At 42.6% G+C, this 14740-nt stretch overlaps 1 protein-coding gene across 3 annotated transcripts in view; it reads left to right on the plus strand.

The window, feature by feature from the left end:
* Positions 1-14740, plus strand: part of zzef1 (zinc finger, ZZ-type with EF hand domain 1) — a 240311-nt gene that overhangs the window by 1269 nt on the left and 224302 nt on the right. The gene's annotated exons all lie outside the window — the stretch shown is intronic.

The following is a 14740-nucleotide window of genomic DNA, read 5'->3' on the forward strand; positions in this document are numbered from 1 at the left end:
ACCCACACAGGCGCCACCACCCCCCCCACCCACGCACCACCACCCCCACCCACGCACCACCACCACCCCCACCCACCCACGCACCACTACCCCCACCCACATGCACACACCCCCCCCGCCACCCGCTAGCTGATGTAATCTAATTCCAACGCAATACTGATTTAAGTCCCCTGCTTCAGTTGATTGGTGCGGTTCTGTGAACGTTGATTTAAATCCCACGAGGGCAGCTGATGGAATTTAAATTCAATGAAAGTAAGTCTCAGGTGGCTGTGACCATAAAACTGCCATCGATTGTTGGAAAAACCCATCTCGTCACTCATCTCTTTTAGGGAAGGAAATCTGCCACACTGACTTGATCGAGCTTCATGTGATTCCAATTGCACAGCAACATGGCTCACTCTGAAATGACCCAACAACCCAACTAATTCGGGGCAATTAGTGTGTGTGTGATATATGCCAGTGACACCCACATTCCCTGGAAAAATAACAAAAAAAAACAATACCAGGAAGGATTGTACAGAGCAGAGCGTGTTAATCCACCTCCATATCTTTAGAGATAGGCCAGTCATGTAGCCATCATGCCAGTCTCTAATAACATGTTATATTCAAGGCCTGACCTGCCTCCAAAGGTGCTTGTGAAAACTGTTTTGATGTGTCGAATCCCAGTGTGAGCTTACCTATTGTACTGCCGTTGAAATGAGTGCTCAATTTTCTACATTGTGTAGTTCCCCAATATATAAAAGAAGTGCTAGAAATTTGAAAGAAGGTCAGAAAAGCTTAATTCTTAGATCTGGCAGCATCTATGAAGTTTGTGATGAGAGGTTATTCAATTGATAAATTCTATTTCTCCACTAATTCTACTGTAAGTGTTTAGTATTTCCAGCTTTCACTGCAGTTAATATGCTTTGAGTTCTTGTGATTGTTCACTCAAAAGCATGTAGTCAGTGTTGGGCTGGGCCAGTGTTTATTATCCATTCCTAATTGCCCTTCAGATGGTGGTGAGCTACCTTGGTGAACCGCGTGGTGTAGGGCAACCCACACTATAGAGGGGGAGGAAATTCCAGGATTCTGACCCAGAATCCTAAAGGAATAGTGATACATTTCTAAGACAGGATGGTGTGTCTCGGAGGGGAACTTGCAAGTGGGAGTGTTCCCATGTGCCTGCTGCTCTTGTCCTTCCAGATGGCTGTGGATTTGTAATGACACTATTGATGGAGTCTCAGTGAATTGCTTTCAAGTACAGTCTAAAGGGTCAGAATGTCATTATAACATTGACTTGGCTTCTCATGACATGTATTTAACTGTTCCCATCATGTAATGATGCAAATGATTTGTGTTTGTCACTTTGCATTGATATCACATTTTGCTAACTGTGTTTCTGTTCATGGATGCTGCCTAACCTATTGAGTATTTCCAGCATTTTTGTTTGTTTGTCCAGTTTCCAGGATCTGCTGCATTTTGCTTTTGTGTTCTTGTGAAGTGCCTCTGCATTATTTCAAACAAGTTTGTAGTAAAAAGAGACTAGTAACTATTGCTGTAGATTACTGCAGTAACAAAGTATTTTAAGGTGGTTCCTAGCAAAGAGGTTTCCTATGTTCTCTGAGTAGCTACTGTTTGAAGAGCCAGTTTACAAGGCAGTAGTGCAAGGCCGAAGAGATGTAATGGGGTCAGCTAGCATCTGCAAAAACTGAGGTACTGATAATGAGTGTGTCCCTTTCATTTGACACTGATCTTTAGAAATTCAGTGTCATCTGATCCTGCCCCACTAGTTGCCTGATGGAGTAGCACTCAAAGTGAATGTTTCCAAATAAACCTGTTGGACTATAACCTGGTGTTGTGTAATCTTTAACTTTGTCCACCCCAGTCCAACACCGACACCTCCACATCATGCCTTTCATTTGCAACACTGCTGTGTTCGAATGATCATCTTTTGCTCCCTTTGATTGAGAAGTCCTACTAGTTTAGTTCCACATTCCTACATGTTTATCGATTGTGACACTTAGCAATTTTAATTACTGTTTGTGCTCGCACTCCTGTACAATTTTGGATTGAAGCTTTGGAAATTGAGCAAAGTGCTCATGTGCTTTCAGTCACATGCCGGTTTGGGTATTAAGAGCTATTGCTATGTAATTAAAGTTTGATTGCAGATTCGGGTGCAAAGTACCACACTAGTCGATTACTCCCTTCCTGTGTTCCTTTCTGGTAATAACTGTCTATTGGGTGCTTGGCCCTGGAAATAGATTTCAGCAACAAATGACTTGGCAATTCAATGGGAGAGGCTTTCTCTTGAGTAATAGGGTTTTGATTTCAATGTATAGGGAGTACAAAGGTTCAGCAAAAATACTGTATGTCACACCTTTGTTAAATTGTGGACAAAGGGTGGTGTTGATAGCAATATTAGCTGAGGCTCCTGGGTACTCTGACCAGCCCTGTTGTGGAATGATTGTTAGAAAAAGAGCTAACGTTAATTTGTCCCTTTAGTTATTTTGCCCTGTAATCTCAGGGTGTTGTGATAATCTTTAACTCTGTAAATTGCCCACAAATGACTGACTGGAAAGATGAATTACTATCAGAACAGCCTATCTAGTTCCCTACCAAAGTTGTTGTTATATGGTAACAGGACCTGTGGCTCGGCTGACACTGTACAATACGTGGGTTGCATTGCCGATGATTAGGTTTCAGTTGCTAAGCTAGCGTTGTTTTAGCCAGGGGTTTCGGTGAGGTGGTCAGCTGACCTATCCATTGGCATATCGCATACATATTCTGAACCAGCAGTGATTGGAAGGTGGAACATGAGCTTGATACCTTGTGAAAACATTTACATGTCTTGTTTTGATTAACCTCCAAAGGCTGACTAGAGTCAGCAGTGGTGCCAGCCTCTCTCTCTCTCACTCTCTCTCTCGGTACTTTCCCAAGTGTAATGATGGTTTAAGTTGTTCACAAAGAGAATCTAGGAGCAGCAATAGGCCACTCGACCCTTTGGACCTGTTCTGTCATTCAATATAATCATGGTTGATCATTCCACTCGGTCCCCTGTTATCACTTTCTCCTCCTACTCAGTCCAAAGAGCGATATCTAACTCCTTGTAAGCATTCAATATTTTGGCCTCAAATGCTTTCAGTGGCAGAGAATTCTGGGTGAATAAACTTCTCCTTATCTCAGTCCTCTATCCTGTGTTCTGAAACTGTGACCCTCGTTCTAGACTCCGCAGTCTCCTGTAACGAAACATTGTGTTTAGCCTGTTTAATCCTGTTAGGATTTTAATACATTTCCAAGAGATCCACCCATTTTATTCTTATAATCTCCAGTGAACAGAGTTCTAACCAGCCCAGTCTCTCTACATGCATCAGTCCCACCATCGCAGGAATCAGTGTGATAAACCTTTGTTGTACTCCCTGCATCCAGAACATCCTTCCTCAGATAAGGAGGCCAAAACTGCACACAATTCTCCAGGTGTGGTCTCACCAATTCCTTGTACCATTGCAGTAAGCCAAGTCTGCTCCTATACATGAATTCTCAGGCTATTGAGGCCAACACACCTTTTGCCACGTTCACTGCTGCACCTGCACGTTTACTTTCCAATGACTGGTGTACAAGGAGCCCAGGTTTTGTTGCACCTCTCTCTTTCCCTGTCTGTCACAATTCGGGTAATCTGTCTTCTGGTTTTTGCTTCCAAAGTGGATAACCTAATTTGCCCTCTTGCTCCTGTCCAAGTCACTGAACCATCTCTGCACCCTCTTGACTCAGCATCCCACCCAGATTTGTCATTTGCAAATTTGGATTACATTTAGTTCCTTCATCTAAGTCATTTGTATATTGAGAATAGCTGGGTTCCAAGCATTGATACCACTGGTAGCTCAGAAAAAGATCCATTTATACTTACTGTTTGTTTTCTGTCTGCCAACCATTTCTATCTTCATGCTAGTTCACTCCTTCCAATCTCACGCACTTTAATTTTACTTATGTTTAGTTTCTCTTGAAAAGGTTGCGCGCTGAATTCTGATCCAGAAAATTGACAGGAGACATGAGACTTGCAGTATTTCCAAAGAATGTTTCCAACTCCTGAGATTTTTGAGATGACAACTTTTGGAACCATCCATTGTTGAGACAGTGGTCTTTCTGGCAAGGTTAATTATTATTCCCCATCTCTCATTTCCTTTCATACAGCAGTTTGGGGGTGGGGGGGGGGGAACGCAAGTTAACAACACAAAAGGCAACCACTTGTTTCACTCCTTCACTTCTTTACTCTCCCCTTTCATGATGTACTGGCATCTGTTTCAACCACTCTGACAAAGCATCTCATAGCCTCAACCAAGGCTGTGTAAAGAAAATATTTTCACAAGAACCTTCTCAGTGGCTTCTTGCCAATGATTCCGTAACCAGGCAAGGATCCTTATCCATCCTGCTGTTCAGGTCAATATGCTTGGTGATTGAATCCATGGATGAGTGCCAGGTTTGTAGGAATTCTCTGGCTGTCCTCTGTTTAGTTTGTCCTCTTATAGCCAGTGAGAAGCATGGCACTCATCCGCAGATTCTATCAACAGCACGTTGACCTGGACCCAATATACCGGCCATTACAGCCAACAACTGGAAGCAGCAGGAACCGAACCAAATAGATTCCAGATGAGACAGTACAGCGGCACTTCACAGGAAGCTCCAAAGTACTGAAGATGTCACTGAGACAGGGCAGGAGACATCAGCAAATCAACTTCCCAGCTCGGGGAACTTATCCATAACCATGTCAACCTCCACCTGAGCTACAAATCTTCACACAAACTTTAAAACATAACCTTGTTTTTAATGTGTGTTCTTATAAGGGGAAGGACAAGGAGAAAAAGTGAGCAAATTGGAGTGGAGGTACAGATTTATTAGACTACTTGATCATATTCCAGAATGAATTGCCTCCTGTTTTTGTTTTCAGTTGTGAACAGAAAACAAATCCAATAATGCCTTGAAATAACATCCTAAAGATCAAGCTGAACACATTGTTCCACCAGAGTAGCCCTCTGACTCATTCCTAGAGTGGCTCAGTGGTTAGCACTGCTGGCTCTCAGCACCAGGGACCTGGGTTCAGTTCCACCCTCAGTCTACTGTCTGTGTTCTCCCCGTGTCTGCATGGGTTTCCTCTGGTTTCCTCCCATAGGCAAAAGATTAGATGGATTGGCCATGTCGAGGGGGTGGATTAACCATGGTAATATGTAGGGGTTACAGAGATAGAGTGAGGTGCTGGGCTTGGGTGGGATGCTCTTCAGAGTGTCAGCTTGGACTTAATGGGCCGAACAGCCTCTTTCCACACTGTAAGGATTTTATGACTCTGTTTCGTGTAAAGGGAAAAGAACAAGCTTGCATTTAGAACCTGCCTTTCACAAATACAGGTTGTGCCAAAGCCCATTGAATACTTTGGAAGTGTACTCATCGTTGCTGTAAGACACCCGTCAAACAGAAAGAAATGTCTGATAATCACCAGGCTGTTTGTTTTTAGCCTTTAGTTGAATGATAAACATGAGCCCAAATGCCAGAGTTCCCCAAGTTTTTTAAAAAATGGGTCATTGGAATCTTTCGCCTCTGTGGATAGCCTCTCTAATTTTTTTTAGTGCATAGACATCTGAAGTCTGTAACAGCAGTGACTTCTGAAACTGAAAGGCAGTGCATCAGCACACCAATAAGTATGAGAGTTCTCAGGGCACTTGTTCAGCTGTGAACCTTCACAGAAGCACTGGCATCCACTTGAGAGAATTACAGAGCAGCCATTTGATGTCTGATCCAAAAGCTGGCCCTCTGATAATGTAGCGCACACTCAGTTCTGCAGTAGTTTGAGCTTAGGTCACTGGAATGGAATCCTGGTTCACGCCCCACTGACTGAGGTGATAGTGATTACTGCTGTCACCCAAAAGCTAAAGGCCAGGGATCTTTACATCTGTAAATAGTGCTTCAGGTGATTGCGTGGCCACAAAGTGAGTTGAGGTGCACTTTCCTATCTACACTTTAATTTTTAGCTGTTAGATTCGTTGAGTCATTGTTTATTTACAGAGTGGCAGAATGGACTATCTAGTGGAGTTTGTATGAAGGAAATGGTTCTGGGCATGATCAGTGCTTCAAGTAGTATTGATGTAGGATTTTAAAAAAAACACTATTTTGTAATATAAAATATATAATTTAGACAGGTCTTAACATTAACAGTGAAAAGAATTCAGTCTTTTTCCCAGCAATATCTTTTTCAGTCATTCCACCCAAGTGAAGTATCATTACTCCTATCTTAGATCTTTTTAATATCTCACTGAACTGATGAGGTTGCAGATGTTTTCTTTGTGTGTTTTTCATGCATTCACCAGCTGTGATTCTCTCTATTACTGTTTCTGCCTGAGATACACACATACCAGCTATTTCCTACTTCCTAACTGGATTTTATAAAAGTCCCTGTCTATGTAACCTGCTAAAACCAATCAAACTCTGAAAGACCAGACTGCCACAAACCCCTCGTATAAAGCTGTTCTTTCCAACTGAAACTGGTCTGTCTTTCCTTCTATCATAAAAGATCAACTTTGCGAACATCTGATCAATGAACTCTCCAGATAGAAATGTATCTCTATACTTCGCGTATCTCGTCATTTAGCTTCAACCACATGCTCTCTTGGAAATGGTGTTTGAACTTAGTGTTCAAAAATGATTTTCTCACTTAGAGAAATCGCCAACACAGAACTGAAAACCAAAACCCTTTTTTTCCTCCAAAATCAAATCCAAGTTCCCACATGATAATATTGTACATCTTTATCACAGAACTATGTGTGATGAGGTGAATAATGAAGGCAACCCATGTTTACTTTGTTGTTCTCTTCAGTTTTGCTGGCCACTGCTTTTGTCTCATACAGCACTTATTCCATCTTTTGTACAGGTTGGAACAATGATTTAATTTGTAAGTGACCAGAGGGTAAATTCTTCAACTCTATTTGTTTATTTCATAGAGTCATAGAGATAAACAACATGTAAACAGATCTTTTGGTCCAACTTGTCCATGCTGACCAGATATCCTATATAAATCTAGTCCCACTTGCCAACACCTGGCCCATATCCCTCCAAACTCTTCCTATTCAAAAACCCATCCAGATGCCTTTTAAATGTTGTAGTTGGACCAGCCTCCAACTCTACCTCTGGCAGCTCATTCTGTCCATGCACCAGCCACTGTGTGAAGAAGTTGCCCCTTAAGTCCGTTTTAAACCTTTCCCCTCTCGCCCTAAACCTATGCCCTCTAGGACTCCCCACCCCAGGAAAAAGTCTTTGGATTTTAGAAACCTCTATAAGGTCACCCGTTAGCCTCGGAAATTCCAGAGAAAATAGCCCTAGTCTATTCAGCCTCTCTGAGGAGAAAGTGAGGTCTGCAGATGCTGGAGATCAGAGCTGAAAATGTGTTGCTGGAAAAGCGCAGCAGGTCAGGCAGCATCCAAGGAACAGGAAATTCGACGTTTCGGGCATTAGCCCTTCATCAGGAAGGGCTTATGCCCGAAACGTCGAATTTCCTGTTCCTTGGATGCTGCCTGACCTGCTGCGCTTTTCCAGCAACACATTTTCAGCTCTATTCAGCCTCTCCCTATAGCTCAGATCCTCCAACCCAGAAAAAATCCTTTGTGAATCCTTTCACATTTCACATCCTTCTTGGAGTAAGGAGACCAGAATTGCAAGCAATATTCTAATACTGACCTAACCAAAGTCCTGTACAGCTGCAACATGACCTGCCAACTTTGATACTCAATGCCCTGTCCAATAAAGGCAAGCATGCCAAGTGCCGCCTTCACTATTCTATTTACCTGAAGACTCCACATTCAAGGAACTATGCACCTGCGCTCCAAGCTCTCTGTTGAGCAGTATTTCCCCGGACCTTCCCATTAAGACAGTCCTGCCGTGATTTGCCTTTCCAAAATGCAGTACCTCACATTTATGGATGATAGTTATCTCGATTTGCCCTCCTAGTTTATTGTTTGTTTCACACGCTATATGAATTAAGATAACCTGAAATTTTGCGCTCTAGTTTCATCTGATCCACTCTTGGATCTGTATTCTCTATTCCTTACTGTTAGTGTTAACATATTTCACATTAATTCCTTCCTCTTGCCCACCTCCCCCTCCCCAACTCGCCCTCCCCAGTTCACCACAACTTCCCAAATTTAGGACACTGCCCCCACTATCTAGTTTTAAACCTGCTCTACTTCATAAGAATACCAATCCCAGTACAGTTGGAGTGTAGATCATTCCGACGGTGTAGTTTACTTTCCCCAGGATTGGTGTCAGTGTTCCACTGGTCAGACTGAATGTTTTCCACATCTTTGTTCTTTTGTTTGACATTTGGGCATAGCTCGTGTGTTGCCCATTACCAATTGCTCCCAACGAGCTGAGTGGCCTGTTGGGAGTGGAATCAGTTGTAGCCCAGGCCAGAGGAGGGTGGCAAATTTCCTTCCCAAAGGCCACTTTTACAATAATCTACCACATAGTTACAAATCCAGATTTATTATTTGAATTCAAATACCACCAGATGCCATGATGCATTTTAAATCCTGTCCCCAAAGTAGAAACCTGGATCTGTGGTTTACTAGTGAGGTAACATCAGCACTCCACCATCTTCCCTATAAATAGCTAAAAGAAACAGCTAATTGTGTTCTCACAATGTGTACCTGAAATCTTCACTACACCAGCAGTTGTCCCTCGTGCTGGATACTACAGACCATCAGAATTCAACAGCAGGGAGAACCAGGCATGCGCACCATACCCTCCAACAGGATGGCTTTAAACACATTCATTGAAAACTTTGCAAACAGGCCACTGCCAAACACAACAGAAAACTTTGTATTTGACTATACAGGTTACGGTGTTAAGCAGGAGATTCTCAATCAACTCCTGACAGAACATTAGATCCCACAAAGCAGTGATTCAGAGAAACCAGTGGTTAGTTCAGTTACTCTAGGTTTTAGATAAACTAGTTAGTTTATCTAAATTAATATAAACTATTTGTGTGAATATTTGACCAATGATTGTGTGCCATCAGCCAGTGAGTAGTGTTGTTGCTTCAAAGTCGGTAAGCCTTCACCCAGAGACTTGAGTTAAGTTGGCGTTCCCTTTCAGAATGGTAGCACTGTTTGCCCTGGAAGGTTTAGAAAGTGATATCGTAAAGCGGAATGTGTTCCACTGTGGGAGCTATACGTAGCTGAAACACAAAATGCTGGAGAAACTCAGCAGGTCTGGCAGCATTTGTGGAGAGTGAATCAATATTTCGAGTCCATTATGACTTTGTTATTGATATTCAACTCTGATCTGAATTTTTGGCACAAACATTTGGGATTGAAGAACCACAAAAAAACCCACTCCCCTCTCAAAACCCTAATCTTTCCCATTGCCCAATCATTAGTTAGCCAGGTGTGTATGAACTCAAAAGAGAGAATTAAAGCTAATCTAGTATGACTGCGTAATGATGGAGCAGGAGGTATAATTTTCATTTTTATTCCAAACCCAACTCTGTCAGTACAGTAAAATGTTTTGTGCAGTGTCTGTAGGGATCCATTATAAAACATTTCATACTCTGATACAAATGGAATGAGTAGTGGGGAAGGCACTTTAAGTCTTCATTATGTACTTATGCCTGGAGATAAGTTATAAGTGGATTTGCCACTTCCATACTCTTGTACAGCCAAGCAGATCAACTGGCAGAGTGATTGCAGTCAAGTGTTACATTAATGAGGATTCATTAAAGCTTGGATAATCTGAAGCTGCAAGTGTTGCACTTACATTATAAATACTTTGTGTCATCCTTTTGATTTTTAAAGTTCTATGTCTGTCATGTAGATCGTCAAGTTTCTGGCAGTAAGCCCCACTGCACACATCAATTGTCATGCTATTGCATGATGTCTGCTTTCAGAAGCAGCGCAGCTAGGGAAAGATGGATAGGCAGTGCCAGCTTTTTTCACCCTGGTTGAGTTTGATCTCTTTGGATTATCATTGCAGGGTGAAGTATATTTTGTGGTGGCAATGCAAACAAATGGCTGAGAAAGATACTAGGAGCTGATGAGTGAAGCCAGTGTGTGACAGCGTGAGAAACAAAGAAGGCTATTCGGCCAACAGTGTCTGTGCAGGCTCTCTGTAAGAACAGCTCAGCTAGTCCCATTCCTCTGACCGTTCTCTGTAGACCTGCAGCATCTGTCTTCAGCTGCTTACCCAATGGGTCCATGCAGAATGATTACAGGGAACGGGTGCTATCTAATATTGTGGGTATTGCAAACTGAGCAGGAGCCCTTGAAACTAATGGCAACTACTGCGACCCCTCGTGCCTCCAGCAACATCTGGATGTTCCAGAGGTATGGACCCAGTGACACAGCTGCATCATGGCCAGCAGCCAAGATTTCTCAACCAACAAGGTGAAGCAGGAATGATGTCAGGTGAAACTGGACCATCTAAAAGGCATCCCGAAATGGAATGGGCAAATGAATTTCTGGTCCCAACTGTAAAAGATAAAAGCATTTGCCTTGTGTGTCACCAAAATATGTGGATCAGTGAAAAGTGGAGTTGGGGATGACACCACGTAGCAGTAAATTCAAAGACAGTTTTCCCTTGAGCAGCATGCTTTGGACAAAGAAAGTTGATGAGCCGAAGGCAGTTCTGAAAGCTCAATGGTCAGATTTTCCTAACACAACACCACAAACTACAGCCTGCACTGAAGCATAATTTTACATTTGCCATCTTCTGGCAAAGCACAAGATGAATTAATTTACGAAGCAATGTCTGTGGCTGCTAATCCCTTATTCAAGACTTTATGAACACAACATTAATGGCAATTCAGAGCACGTCACTTAATGCTTCCACACAAGCAAGATGAGTGGAATCTTAGTCTGAAGATATCTTTTATTCAAATTCAACAGTAACTATAAGAAGTCTGTTCCCAGCGGCTCCTTCCAGGGTAGAAGGTGTCATGGTGCAATCTGAGATCTGGCTGCTGACACCAACCTGACTTGGTAATCGGATACTGAGATCTGTCAGAAGCTTTCGTTCAGTTTTCCTCCAAACAGGGACAAAGATTAGTTTGGTGCACACCTTGCAGAAATCATTGTGATCACTGAAACAGAGTGCAGCTCATCTAGTTTACAATCTGCTTCCTAAACTTAAAGCATGTGGAATCACCTGCTATCCGAGGGAGAAGATGATGGACGGTACTGTGCCAACAAGTATTGGACCAAACCATGGAAATAAATATGAATGACAGTGGTAACCTTGGTATAATGCATTTGGCTGCATCATCGCCAGGTTTACTCCTTTGCATTTGAGAAAGTATTCACTGACTGGAACAGGCAAATGGCTCCGTGGTAGTGCAGTACGCTAAACTATGTACTAGACTTTGCGCCTGTGCTTGATAATCTTCTTCAGCTACCTGCCATGTACAAACTTGATGTTGAACCCTAATGACTGCCGGAGGAAGCGGTAGAGGCTGGTACAATTCAACATTTAAAAGGCATTTGGATGGTATATGAATAGGAAGGGTTTGGAGGGATATGGGCTGGGTGCTGGCAGGTGGGACTAGATTGGGTTGGGATATCTGGTCAGCATGGAAGGGTTGGACCGAAGGGTCTGTTTCTGTGCTGTACATCTCTATGACTTGAAGTGAGAAAGACCCTAGCAGCTAGAAAATAGCCAGAAAGGATGGACACCACCTAGTTACTTGAGTATGGAAAGCCCCACTGACTGCTGTAACTGTGATCTCGATTACCTCTGCTGGAGAGAAAACTTCATCCAACAGGGTACACCTGATACAAACATCATGTTCATGAAAGAGATTCCAACAACAGCAGGAGCATCCTACTCCTCACTGTTACTGGGAAGACCGATGCCCGAGTCAGTCTATCAAGACTCCACAACAACTAGCAACATAACCAGTCGCAAAATATGTTTTCAGCACAAGCAATCCTCCTATGACAGCTTGAAGAGAAATGCAGAGAGCAGCAACCTTATTCGAGCTTGTTCTTGTCAATCTTACTAAAGCACCTGAGACAGTGTGCAGGGCAGGCTTCTGCTGGATACTTGAGAAAACCTGCTGTCCTCCTAAACTTTGCAGTCTCTCACAATCTTTCCTTCTGTAATGACATACGTGGCTCCATTCAATTGGATAGCTGATAGGTCTGAGATAAGACTAAACTTTCAAGACTAAAAACCTTGAAATGACTAGTCTGAGAACTTCAGTGTACTGATGAATCTGTAAAAGATCAGCTCCAAAGACTTGTGCATAATTTGTCATGTGCTTGTGTCCTGTTCCCCCTCACCATCACTGTTAAGAAAACTGGGACAGGCTGCTCTGCCGCTGCCAGTAATCAGATTCAACAACAAGCCACGAGAAGCAGTTAGTAAATTTTGTGACCTGCCATTCACAGTGACAATCTGCTACTTAAGAAGAACTCAGTGCATGCATTGAAATGGCACCACCAGAGTGAACGAATAAACATCTGAGTATGGAAAATATCACAAACTGACCCACAGGATCAAGAATCTTAGAAGATCTGTATTTGTAGCAAGGCCTGAACAAGGTACTCCCACTAAGGAAAAAAAATGCTCAATGACTTCCATCTCTGGTGTCTACAGCCTACCCATGGCATCACGTGGAAAGACAAAAATCACTAATGAGGCAACCATCTGGGGCAGACATGCCAAACATACTTGCGTTTCGCTTGCTAGTCAGCTGTTCAGCTTTCCTCACACTGTCTGACACTTCTGATCACTTGCAGAGACTTATTATTCAGCCTGTTGACACTCCACTCACACCATGTGTATGATCTTCTGAGCTCTCTGCCTATAAATTCTGTGCCTGTGTGCTTCTCTTCACCCCACCTGACAAAGGAGCAGCAACCTGACAGCTTGTGATTTGACATACACCTGTTGAACAATAACCTGGTGACTTGTGACATGGTCCCCCAAGTCCAACACCAGCACCTCCACATTATAGCTTTAATCAAGCAAAGGACGCTTCTGCAGCTTGTCATGTGCACAGACTGGGATATGCGAAATGGGGAGGTAGCTGCGCCAAGGCACAAGTACCCAAAGTTCTGATTCAAGGAAGCTTTCAAAGAAAATGTTCCACGTCAGTCTACTAACTAGATTGATGCGAACTGATGACTGAGGGAAATTTGACACAACATGTCTGGCTCAAGTAGACGTCTGTCCAGCAGTGATCATCTTGTACTTTGAGCAAGGTAAAAACAAGGACTGCAGATGCTGGAAACTTTGAGCAAGGGCCACCACATGTGTGGTTCTTGTGGCAGAATTAGCCTCTCCAGAATCAGCTCATCTCTCCATCAAAAGGAAATGCAGCAGATTATCTCATCTGGCTTGAGCAGAGTTCGGAGGTTGTACTCCCATCAACTCTTGCTGGTGGAAGAATGCCAAGCAAATATTTACTGAGTAGTGGTAGTGTGTGTGACGGTATTTAGTGTAAGATAGTTGAAATAATGACCAGCCACCTCTCCTCACCCAAGTTACGCTGTACAAGGTCCTTTCCCACTCTGCTCATTCTAACAACATAACCTGTTCATCTCTCCACATGTATATCCTGTTTACCCTGAACCAAGTTTGTGTTAATCACCTCAAATGCTCTTTGAGGTCAGTTTCTCCTGAATTCCCTTTGACTTATTTGTGACTGCATGTTTTTATGAATAATATATATTGCTTACTCAGAATTTTGAGTGTGTTGACATTTTATGTCTGCCAACCCTTCATACATTGCTAGTATTAAGTTCTTAAATTGAGTCATAAAGGCTTACAGCACAGGAAAAGGCCTTTCGGCCCATCGAGTCTTAACGGATGGCATCTTGATGGTATTGAGTATAGAACAATAATGCTAAGCTATTTGAATAGGAGTGATGAGTACTTGTCTTTGAGAATGCACTAAAGTACAAACTGAGATGCCCTCAACAAGTCATTGGGCTATTGATGACATGTGTTTTATATACATTTCAGGTGATGTTATGTTGGTGATGTCACTGGGATAGCAGCCCAGAAACCTAGGCTAATACTTTGGGAATATGGGATCAGATTCCACCATGAAATCTGATGGACTTTTAATTTGATTAATAAATCTGGAATAAATGCTGATCTCAGTAATTGTGACCATGAAAGTGTTGCTGATTATTGTAAAACACTTCGGATTCACCAGTGTCTGTCAAGGAAAGAAATTTGCCATCCTCACAGGTCTGGACTCTATCTGACTCCAAACCCATCGTGATATGTTTGAACCTTGACTGCCCTCCTACATGGCTGAGCAAACGATCCAGTTCAAGAGCAATTAGAGTTGGGGTATCAAAGGCCAGTGTTGTCCGTGATGCCTACATTCCATCAAAAACATTAAAAACCCTCTCCCTGCACACAACTGGTGTGGTAAAGTTATTATACAGATACAAATGACAAACGTTGTGGCGTGTTATAAACTTGAGAGCTATATTAATTTGGGTTTTTTTTCTGAAGGTTTGAGTTATCTTTTCAAGGAAAAAGCCATCAGTCACAGTTTTGTAGATCAAATTATTAACTCAAATTAGCTAACTTTCACTGCTTGCAAGTTATTTATCTCTTTACATCCCACTTGAGAGAACAAGAGAAAGGAAACTGAAGAACTTGAGTTGCTGGATCAAAGAAAACCAGTCTAGTTTATTTTCCACATTCCTGGGTGGCACACAATGCCACAATAATGGAGTTGTTGACTAATTGTCGTAATCGATCTCTGTCA

The sequence above is a fragment of the Hemiscyllium ocellatum genome, chromosome 31 (genome assembly GCF_020745735.1).
Source record: "Hemiscyllium ocellatum isolate sHemOce1 chromosome 31, sHemOce1.pat.X.cur, whole genome shotgun sequence".
Taxonomy (NCBI): Eukaryota; Metazoa; Chordata; class Chondrichthyes; order Orectolobiformes; family Hemiscylliidae; genus Hemiscyllium; species Hemiscyllium ocellatum.